Below are 11,758 nucleotides of genomic sequence, written 5' to 3'. Positions count from 1 at the left end.
TCTCTCTCTCTCTCTCTCTCTCTCTCTCTCTCTCTCTCTCTCTCGCTGTTGCCTTTCTGCATGTCTTTGACTGATGTGCTTTATCAGTTTTACAGTCATTTCACTTCATCTCACCAGGTATCATCTGCCTTTATTTCCATTCCTCATTCATTTATTTTCTACATGTGTCTCATATATTGGAATTTGGAATAAAAGTTTATGAAATGAGTGGATCACTCCTTTTATATTGATTCAAGAAACAAGAAGATGAAATCTGCATTTTACATGTAATATGCCATCTGTTATCCAAAAAGGATTCTATGCATCACTGGCATTTGGCCATTTCTTTTTCTTGTTTAGTTAATTAACGTATAGATTGTGGTTTTGGAGTTCACCAGGCATAGATTTAACAGTTATATGGATGGTCAGTGTTATGCAGGTGCCAAATTTAAAACTCATTGTCTGGAAAAATAAACTGGTTTCAAATGAGTATTAAATATGCTTTGCAATATCCATGGTACATTTTACTTGCAATTTTAATATACCTAATCATTAAAATTAACTTAAGAGTACTGATATAGAGGAACTGCAATTGAAATATATATTTGAAATTCTATTTGGAAAAAAATATATATATAGAGAGACAGAGACAGAGAGACAGAGACAGAGAGAGACAGAGAGAGAGGGAGGGAGAGAGATCTATGTATTGGTCTATGAGATTTTTAAAAAAGATCTTCACTGAATCCTGCAGCTCAGTATAACTGATACTAATACACATTACTCTTTGGACAACTTAGGTGATTGATATACCAACCTTTGGCTTATACATTAACTGATCCAACTGTCTGATTGAACATTGTAATGTAACTCAGAGCACTTTATTTCTACTTTATCATGTAACATACACTGTAGTTATTTATTATCCTCCATTACCCATTTCTGCACCCTCTGGCACATGCTCAGATGAATTATGCCTAAGATTAGTTAGTAGAATCCTTTATTTTTCCACTGAGACCAAAGCTTATTGTTGTGAAGAATAACAAGCCAATTTCTCCAATACTGTTCACCCTTTTAGATTTTTTTCTCCTTATATCAACATTTAATTAAAAGAACATTCAAATATCCAACAGAGTTGAAATAATATTACAATGAATACTTGTATAACCATATATTAGTTTTCTATTGCTACCTAACACATTACCTAGTGGCTTAAAACATACACACACACACACACACACACACACATTTATTATCTGACGATTTCTGTAGCTGAGGAGTGCAGGCGCTGTAATCACTGGATTCTCTGCTCAGGATCTCAATGGGCTGGTACCAAGGCATCGACCAGGATTTGCGATTCTCCTCTTACAAGCACACTGGTTGTTTTCAATATTAGTTTGCTTTCAGTTGTAGGACCGAAGCCCCCGTCCTCGTTTACTTGCTAGCCATCGGCTAGGGACAACTCTGGAATCCATCCAAGATTTCTTGTTTCTTGAGGTGGCCTGCAACATAGGCAGTTCACAGCACGAATGCTTGTTCTTAACTTTTAGAACACGTGCTCGGAAGCTCTCCAACATGCTTTTTCTTTGACCAGCTGGAGAAAACCTGCACTTTTAAAGGTAGAACCAACAAAGATAATCTCCCTTTTTGTCATATAAGGTAACATAATCATGAATGTGACATCTTGTCATATTCATAAGTTCTACCCTCACTCAAAGTCCAAGGGGTTGAAGTACAAAGTACAAGGTTGAGGATCATTGAAGGTCAGCTTTGAATCCTGCTTACCACAAGCCACTGCCTATATTCCATCATTAGCATTTGTTACAGATTCAGTGAAGTATAATTAAACATACACTCAAATTCACCAATTACCTATAAGATTTTAAAGCTTGCATTTTAAATTAAATTTTTATGTTTTTAATAATCATTTGGTCACTTTTCCCAGTCACAGTGTTGGTATAATGATCAAATATGTGTCTCTGCTAATGGAAAATTATACAAGTCTGATTTTAGAAGTTGCTGTAGAATTACTATTTTTTTTAAGTTAACTTTTCTCAATCACTTAAAGTTTGCTTTTTGACTAGAACCAGGCTAAGAAATGTCTCCATGACAGACAGCCACAGTTTAATGCTAGCCTAGGATTTTTTACCTTTTATAAATCTTGAAATTACAAATAACAAGATAACTTGTATATACATTTTTAAGGCAGGTTACTCTGCCTAAGAAGAAAGTTATTCAGTATATATTCATGTGATAATACACAGGAGCTGTTATTGAAATAGCAATGATAAAAAGGCACTGATTTTAATAGTTTGCATTTAAATATAAATGAGAATAGTGCTTCAAATAAATTCCATCATATTTTGAACAGAGTTATGATAAATTAGGGTCACCTTGCAAAAGGTAATAAGGAAGACCCATTGGCTCTGCTGTTTATTGAAGACCAACACAAATGAGTATAGCTCCAAAAAAAAAAGTCAAACTACATACCATATTATTTTTTCTTAAACAAACTGATAAATAAAATTAGAAAGAATAGAATGATTGCACCAACAAAGAAATGGTGTGCAGTGACTTATGAAAAACAATATATTTTTGTCAGTATATCTAATCTTGTCACTTATAGCACACATGAAAGGTGTGCTAAAATGGTGTCCAAGTCCAATCTTTCCCCTGATGAGATATTTTCAGTTTCCTGGTTAGATCTTATTTCATTTTCCACTTTTTATTTTTCCTTGTCATTTCCTCAAAACAACTGAGCATTGAAAAAACCCTGTTACTAAGAACTGAAAATTTGTTATAACTATAAAAACTAGACATAACTGTCAGTGGCAGTCTGTTGCACCAGAGGAAATGGTTATAGCCAATATATTTTGACCCAGACATGGCAACCTACTTACTGGTTCGTAAAAGTCTGCTTTTCTTAGTTTCTTTTGAACTCAAGAGGGCTTTGCTTTTTAAAGTATAATTTTTATTGGAGATAATTCTACATTTACCTGAAGTTGTAAGGAATAATGCAGACAGATCCCCTCTATCCTTTACCTGTTTTCTCCCAATAACATTTTGCAACACTATAATATCAAACCAGAATATCAACACAGATACAATCCACCAACTTCATTTAGATTTTACTAGATTTGCATTCACTCGTGTGTGTGAGTATGCGTGTGTGTATTTAGTGCTGTGCAACCTTATCACATGTGTATGTTCATGTATCCGCCACTACAGTCAAGCTACTGAACAGTTCTATCACCAAAACCTTCCTTCCTGTTGCCTTTTTATATCATTTCCCTTATACCACTTCTACCATGCTTAATCTCTGGCAACCGCTAATCTGTTCTTAATTTTTATAATTTTGTAATGTTAAGAATGTATATAAATGAATGTATATAAATGAAACCTTACAGTTTGTAACCTTTTAAAGTTGGCTTTTTCACTCAGCATATTTCCCTGGAGGTTTACCCAGGTTTGTTTGGTGTATCGTTCATTCCTTTTTACTGATGAGCAGTATCCCATGGTATGTATGTATCATAGTTTGTATAACCATTCACCTGTTGCAGGGCATCTGAGTTTTTTCAAATTTTTGCTAATTATGATGAAAGCTGCTATGAACATTAGTATTCAAGTTTGGTGTGGATGTAAGTTTTAATTTCTCTGAGATAAATGTCCAAAAGTGTAATTGCTAGGTCATATATTTAGTTTTATAAGAAGCTGCCAAACTGTTTTCACAGTGTCTGTACCATTTTTATTCCTGTCAGCAATGAACGAGTGATTCATTTTCTCTGCAATCTCTCCAGTACTTGGCGTCGTAACTTTTTTTTTTTATTTCAGCCATTCAGATAGATGCATAATGATACCTCATTGTGGTTTAAATTTATATTTCCCTGGTGGCTAATAGCTGTAGTCTGAATGTTTGTGTCCTCCCAAAACCCATATGCTGAAATTCTAACCCTCAATGTGATGGTATTAGGAGGTGAGGTCTTTGGGAGGTGGTTAGGTCATGAGGTCAGAGCTCCCATGAATGGAATTTGTGTCCTTATTAAAGACGCCTAAGAAAGATCCCCTGCCCCTTTTGTCTTATGAGGACACACCAAGAAGGTCCTTTCTATGGACCAAGAAGTAGCCCCTCATCAGATACTGAATCAGCCAGGACCTTGATCTTGAACTTTCTAGCATCCAGAACTATGAGAAATAAATGTTTGCTGTATGTAAGCCACTAAGTCTATGGTATTTATTTATGACAGCCCAAACAGACTAAGGCGCCAATGATGTCGAACATCTTTTCATTTGACATTTTTATATCCTCTTCACTGAAACGACTATTCATATCTTTTGTTCATGTTCTAAAAGGATTTTGTTTGTGCTATTTTTACTGTTGTGTTTTGAGACTTCTTTATATATTGTAGATATTATTCCTTTGTCATACATATGAATCGCAGGTATATTTTCCCAAACCATGGCTTGTATTTAGTTTCATTCTCTTCACAGGGTCTTGGAAAGAAAACTTTAAAAAAATTTTATTTTGATAAAATCTTATCAATTTTACCTTTTAGGGGTTGTGCTTTTGGTGTTGAGTCTAAGAGCCCTTTGCCTAGCCTTGGATCTTGGAAATCCTGCCTTCACTGAATTACTTTTGTACATATTTGAGTGAGTCTATTTCTGGGCTGTCTGCTCTGTTCCAATGATCTGTGCTTCTATCCCTTTGTCAGTACATCATGGTCTTCATAACTGCAGCTATAATATCAGATAGAACGGATCTTCTCATTTTATTTGTCTCCAAAGCCTTGCTGGGAATTTGGTAGGGGATGCATTAAACTTTTAGATCAATTTGGAGAGATAGATTTACTATGTTGAGTCTTGTAATCCATGAAAACTGTATGCTTCTCCTTTTAGGTCTTTGACTTATTTCATCAGTAGTTTGTATTTTTAAACATACAGATGTTGTATGTGTTTACCTATTTCATTATCTTTAAAGAAATTATGATTCATATATCATTTTTTATTAGTTTCAGGTATTACATTATTATTCAGGTATTACAAAACAATGTAATAGACATTTATACTCCTCACAAAGTGATAACCTCCCCCTCCCCCAATCTACTACCCCTCTGACATCATATATAGCTGTTACAGTTCCACTGACTCTATTCTTTATGCTGTACTCCACATCCTGTGACTATACGTATATTAAATTATAGTTGACGTTCATTATTATTCAGCTTTAGCTTCAGCTGTATACTGCAGTGGTCAGGCACCTACACCGTCCATGAAATGGGCTCCCTAATAAGACAAGTATCCACCTTAATTTTAGTTTATACATGCTCATTTTTGGTATGCAGAAATGCAATTGATTTTCATGTGTTGCTACACTCAATTCTGGGAGGTTTTTTTTTTTACTCCTTGGGATTTTTCTAGGTAGACAATCATGTGATCTACAAATAAAGGTTGCTTTATTTCTCCCTTTCCAATCTATATGCTCCTAATTCATTTTCTTGCCTAATTGCAGGGCTAGAACTTCCCTTGCCGTTGAGTAAGAATGCTGAGACTGGACATCTGTACCTTGTTCACAGTTGTAGGGAAGTAGCATTCAGCCCTTCCCAATTAAATACAATGTGAGGTACTTCTTTTTTTGTAGGTGTTTTTTATCTTGTGGAGATAGTATCCTCATATTCTTAATCTATTGTGGGTTTTTATCATGAGTGGTTATTGATTTTTTTCAAATGGTTTTTTTCTGCATCAGTTGAGATAGGATCATATGATTTTTCTCCTTAGCCTGTTTTTATGGTGGATTACATTGCTTCTCCAATATTGAACAAGTCCTGCATACCTGAAATGCTCTTGGTCTTGGTGTATATTTTTATACATCGTTGAATTTGATTTGCTAATATTTTGTTTAAGCTTTTTGCTTTTGCATCCATGAAAGATGTCGGTCAGTAGTTTTCTTTTTTCATACCATCTTTGTCTAGTGTTGGTAGCAGGATATTAATAGTGTTATACGTGAACTGGGAAGCATTCCTCCTCTTCTTTTTCTTAGAATATGATTGGAATCAATTCTTCTTTAAATGTTTGGCAGAATGCTCTAACATTCTATTCATAGCACTATAGTTTTTAACTAGCAGAGCTTTCTTTCCTTTCACTTGACTCATTTTGATATATTCACTCATTCCAAGAAATGTACCTACATTAAATTCTGCTTATTTTAGCCATGGCCTTAGTTATAGAAAACAATGGGACAGTCCTGATCTTTTAATGTTGATATACTGCAACTTGAAAACATGTCTTCCTGATAAACAATAAATCAGAGTGGTAACTCACCTATGGACAGCATGCTATTAAGATACAACTTTTGGAGATTATTAGGCAGGGCTGACAGAAATTAATCTTCTGCCCTTCCTTGGAAAAAAAGGAAATAGCTAAGGTTGCCATAGCAGTGAGAAAAAAAAATGTCTTGGTGCCCCCAAGAGTAAATTTGACCTTCATCTGAAATTGAACTAGATTTTGTTAGAGCATTTCTAATCATTTACTTTTGATCTGGCTTATTGTATCAAAAGCTGTTCCTGTAGCCCATTTTTAAGTTTTACTATCTACCTGTATAGTACTAGTTATAAAATATTTTGCATTCTGCTGTTCTTTCCATGCAATGATTAATTCTAGCTAGGTGATAAATATGAATAAAGGGTGGAAATTACAATTGCTTTAGTCATTTAATAATGTGGGTCCATGGCTCAATTGAGACTTCAGACATATATCTAAAAGAATTATACTGAATTTTCTATTAATCACTGCATCCTTAGTGCTGACAAGGTCTCTTTCTAACAATAGATCTAATCATTTCAAGATGAGCCACAATTAGAATGAATATGATAAAGAGCTCATCATCTGGGCCAAGATTCTGATCCCATGAGCCCAAGATAGAAACCTCTGTTTCACTACTGATTTAACATTAAAGGCCATGCATTAAGTCATGTGGCTGTGGAGCTTTATAAATGTTTAAATCCCTTTATAAACTTAACTTTTTACTTTTGGACCATATTCACTAGCTGAATAAAATGTTTGATTTTTTTTTTTTTTTTACTGGGACTTTATATGTTTCAGGCAAACTACTGGGTTGTCTGAAAAGTCATGACGTATTTTGTCTATGTTTTTCAAAGGTCGTTTATTTATAGAAAGTACAAAGATCAATCAATGACATATTGCCGCTTTTGTTCAATAACCTTTTGCCATCTTTCAGTGAGCTTCATAATTCCTCATTCATAGAAGGTCCTGTCTTTATTTGTGAAAAACTGAACAAGGTGCTGATTTAAAGCCTCCTCTGAATTGAACGTTATACCACGCAAGGAGTTTTGAAGAGAGTGAGACAAGTGGAAGTCTGACGGCGCAAGGTCAGGCGAGTATGGTGGATGTGGCAACACATCCCATCCAAGCTCCAATAATTTTTGACGGGTGATCAAACTTGTGTGTGGTCTCGCATTGTCACGATGGAACACAACTCCTTTACAATTAACAAGCTCTGGACGTTTCTGGATGATGGATTCATTCAAACTGTCCAATTGCTGACAGTACACCTTTAAAATCCCACCACACTGAGAGTATACACTTCCTCTAATGAATGTCTGCTTTCAATGTCATTTGAAGCGAATCATCACGTTGGGACCTAGACCAGTTGCACACCACATTGTTGTAAACAATCCACTTCTCATCACCAGTTATCAGTCGCTTCAAAACAGAATTGTTTTCCTCATGTTTAATGAGCATATGGCAGATGTTTATATGCACTGTCAAAAGAATTTCTTTGAGTTCATGCGGAACCCAAATATCGAGGTTGCTTACGTATCCCAGCTTCTTCAGGTGGTCATAAATGCTTGAATGATGGAAGTTCAATGTTTCTGCAATCTCTTGTGTCGTGTAACGTGGGTTTCACTCGATCAATGCCTTTATTTTGTTGTCATTAACCTCGGTGTGCCTCCCTGACAGAGAAACGTCGTTGAGATCAAAATCACCAGCATGGAATTTTGTGAACCATCGTTGGCACTGATGTTCTTGTAGAGCATTGTCACTGTAAACTTTATGCAGCTTTTCACAAGCTTGACACACATTCTTCCCTTTATGGAAGTAATACAGTAAAATATGGCAAAAATGCACAGTTTGGTCTTCCATCTTCAACATGTTGCAAAATCTTGAAAATGCAACCAAATCGCTCAATTTTTTTCTAGAATGAAGCTAGAACTGTCAGGTGTCAAATGATATAGCAAAAACATAGATCCAAATTACTCTAGTACTTCCAAAAATGAACTAGTGCCATCTGTTGCAAACATGCGTCGTGACTTTTCTGACAACCCAATAGATCAGTATTATGCTGTTTTCTATAATTCTTCTTAATGAGACAGTGATTCACTTGGGACCCTAAAACAAAAGTTTTCTCTCTCACAGTCTTGTATTACCACTAAAGGGACTTTCAGATATGTCATCAGTTAATTAATTGGTCATCTCTAAGTAATTTTGAGTAACTGTCTTGGTCAGGAGTTTATAAGATTCTTCATTGTCCTCAAAATTTCACATTTGATGTTAAAATAATGATGATAATAACCTCAGTAATACACAGTGTTTGCTGACAGCTTACAGCGTATATGACAGTGTAAGTGCTTTACTGTATTAACGCAATTAGCCCTCACAGACACCCTATCATATAACTGCTATTTTTAACATGGGTGTTTTACAGATATAAAGACTCAAGCACCAAATAGAGTAGCTGAGCTATTTGCCCAAGGCTACATAGTTAGTAAGTGACGGAGCTGAGCAGAGCCAGGCCATCTACTTCCAGAGTTCTTGATCTTGTGTACTGTGCCTGTCACATAGTAGATGGTCAATAAATATTTGTTGACTGATAAAATTCCATCGTTAAAGCTTCAAAGAATTACAACTCTCTCATTCTCCTAAAAATACTAGCAATAAATAACCAATAATGAAAATAAAAGTGGGGGAGAAAGGTTATCTCCTTGTGAGGGGTGTAAATGTCTAACTATTGGTACACCTGAAACTAATAAAAAATAAATACATAAATAAGTAAGTAAGTAAATAAATAAATAGATAGATAGATAGATAGATAAAAAGTGTCCTGAATACAGAGCTCTGCTGAGAATTAACTCAGCCAGAAACTTAAATGGAACTCTCTGCTGCTTTATGTTGAATTGGACGCTGAAAAATAATCATGTCAATGTGGTAAATTGGGGGAAAAAATGAAAACCTACATGATAAATTCACAAAGCAGTAAAAAATGTGCAAGCCTGAAATATTTTAGATACTTTAGGAGCTAAATACTGGGAAAGTGCCTGAGGCGGATAAGCCTCTAGGGGAATGAAATACCTTTTTAAATAAAGTACAGACCCTATCTTATGCAGTTTTAATGCAAGTCTTTGATAATTTAAGACTTCATGGATCACTCAGGAGGAGTGTTTTTATTTCTGTATTATAAAAATCTGGCAGCATCACAGATTTGGGAGTTGAGATGCGGTACATATTAAGTTGGGCCTTCAGTTAATGTTCATTTTATATCTCTGCTAAAGCTCTAACTAATGATTAGAACTTATTCTCTGGGAGGTAAAATTATATAAGGATACCTCTATTAATGAGGAAAGTACGGCCAAGCTCTTCCGATACCACAAGTACTGGAGGTATCTTATGTTCTCTATTCCCTTATGAAGACTATAATCTCTGTAAGGTCAAAGATGACTGTCTCTCTTGGCAATCACTGTCTCCTTAGTAAGTAGCCTGGTGAATGAATGAATGAATGAATGAATGAATGAATGAGTTAGAAATGGAGTAGGAAACAAAAATTCATTCTAAGCTGTATTTCTGCAGTATTGTCACACTGAGCAGTCCTTCTTACTCCAAAGGGAAGCTAAATGTGAATCCTTGGTCTTTGCTCCACACATAAGATGTTCTCTGTACATAGGATTCATTTGAATTAACCAGATGGAAACTGGGCCAAGAACTGAAATGGTTGAGTTGGAAAACTGATTGATTTTACAATTTACTAGTATGCGTACATTACAGAAAACAAACAAATTGTAAAGGCGTCAGATTGTGGAGCTGGCCATGTCACTTGTATATGTAAAAACACTGAACATTGCCTAACATCAAAGTCAATGCAAATGGCTGCATTGTAAAAACACACCTGAATGTTCGTACTTTAGCAGAGATAGTTATTAGGTAGGAAATGAAGTACTGTACATAGTACCAAATAGGCTTTTTTGTTAAATGTTTCACAGATGAGTGAGTGATCTGGGACTAGAACCTATCTCTGCTTATATATAATATTGATCTGTTCAGAATTATTCATACATATTTGAAACATTGTTCATCATCGCATTTATTTATTACTAGATATTGGGGCACATAGGACATTAACTCCTAGCAGTATACTCTTTATTTTTGATGTATTTCTATCTAAGATATAAAACAGGCCCTGGTGAAATAAATATTTACTTCCTGATTTAGACTCTACACAATTTTGGCCCATGGTATAAATCTCTGTACCTCAATTCCCACACATACAAAACTAGGATAATCATATTTACCATGATGAACTATTTTAATGAGTAATTTAGATAATGTATGTGAAATACCTAAGAGAGTGTACAGTTCGTAGGACTCTTAAAATAGTAGACGTCAAAAATAGTTGGGAGAGGTGAAGAAAGAAGGGAGACATGGGGAGAAAGAGGATTTTATTTGACCTTCAAAATAATTTCTAAAGATAGAAGGGATATGAATTGTTACTGTTATCTCCATTTTACAGATTAATAAACTGAGATCAGAGAGATCAAGGGACTTGCTCAGTGTTACACAATTCTTTTCTCCCTTGTGGTATGATAGCATTTTTTTTATCTGCCCATTTTGATACTTAAAATGTTATACTATAACATTTAACATTAACATATAATATAAAATCTGTATTAAATTATAGATTTCTACATCTGGCTTCCTTATTTAATTGTGAGGTCCTTTAGAGCAAGGGACTTATTCCATTCATTTTTTTACGACTTAGAAAATTTGTATATAGTACCAAATAAGCTTTTGTTAAATGTTTCACAAATGAATGAGTGATCTGGAACTAGAACCTATCGCTGCTGAATCAAAACTATATATTTTTTTCATTGTACCATGCTTACTTATAATCATCCCAGTCCTCCAGAAGCTTATATACTATACAGAATATAGTGATTTATGGTCAATAATCTTTCAATGCATTTTGGTTTGATAAATTATAACATAGAACAACCTAGTACATTCCTGGAATGGAAATATATCCCTCTGGCTAATTATTACTGGGGGTGCCAATAATATATATACACATTTTTTTTTCTAAAGATTTTTATTGGGTAATTGGGGGGATGGGAACAGTGTTGGGGAATTGGGGGAAGGGGAACAGACAAGTTGCTGTCCTTTTGTTCTTCAGTCTAGTTGTGGAAGACGTCGCCTCACTGGCCCAAGTTGGCACCATCATTGCGTTCTTCCCGGGTGAGGCAGATCAGTCGCCGGCTTCTGGATGGCCGCTCACGCTGGCTGCCAGCCACACACAGTAGCCCATGGCAACCCACTGCAGCAGGGGCTGCAGCCTACGCCATTGCCGGTGACTCACGGCATCCCAGCTCCAGGTTGAGCTGTTGGTCAGCATCTTAGCTGTAGAGGGCAGTGTCACTGGCCCTCATATGTGGGATCCGAACCGGGGCCCTCTGGTGTCCCAAGCCAGCTCTTAACCATCGCGCCACTTGGCCAGCCCTAT

This window comes from Hipposideros armiger, unplaced genomic scaffold, assembly GCF_001890085.2.
Source record: "Hipposideros armiger isolate ML-2016 unplaced genomic scaffold, ASM189008v1 scaffold_323, whole genome shotgun sequence".
NCBI lineage: Eukaryota > Metazoa > Chordata > Mammalia > Chiroptera > Hipposideridae > Hipposideros > Hipposideros armiger.
Note: the sequence above shows the minus strand (reverse complement) of the source record.